The sequence below is a fragment of the Gopherus flavomarginatus genome, chromosome 8 (genome assembly GCF_025201925.1).
Source record: "Gopherus flavomarginatus isolate rGopFla2 chromosome 8, rGopFla2.mat.asm, whole genome shotgun sequence".
Taxonomy (NCBI): Eukaryota; Metazoa; Chordata; order Testudines; family Testudinidae; genus Gopherus; species Gopherus flavomarginatus.
Window position 1 is genome coordinate 45,956,914 of NC_066624.1, and position 326 is coordinate 45,957,239.

General features: G+C 52.5%; 1 non-coding gene across 1 annotated transcript; it reads right to left on the bottom strand.

Annotated features, from left to right (window-relative positions):
- On the bottom strand, positions 1-74 carry TRNAT-UGU (transfer RNA threonine (anticodon UGU)). Its single transcript has one exon. It is a non-coding gene; the product is annotated as a tRNA-Thr (tRNA).
- Positions 75-326: the final 252 nt, after the last annotated feature.

Here is a 326-nt window from a genome sequence, read left to right on the forward strand (position 1 = left end):
AGGCACCGCTGGGAGTTGAACCCAGGATCTCCTGTTTACAAAACAGGTGCTTTAGCCAGCTAAGCCATGGTGCCTGCCTGTGCCTAAGGGGCACTGTGTGTGCACACCTGACTCCCTGCCATGACAAGCTTTGCGTGTGTTTGGATTCTGCAAAGCAGAGGAGCAGGTGACATTTTCCTTGCAATCTGTGTGTGCGTAAATCTTTGGCCAAGTCTGCACTACAATGTTATTTTAACATTAGGTGTGTGAAAAACACACAACGCTCCCTCGCTCGGCACCCTTCCCCTCTGTCCCAACCCACAGCCCTCCTATTCCCAGTGCCCCTC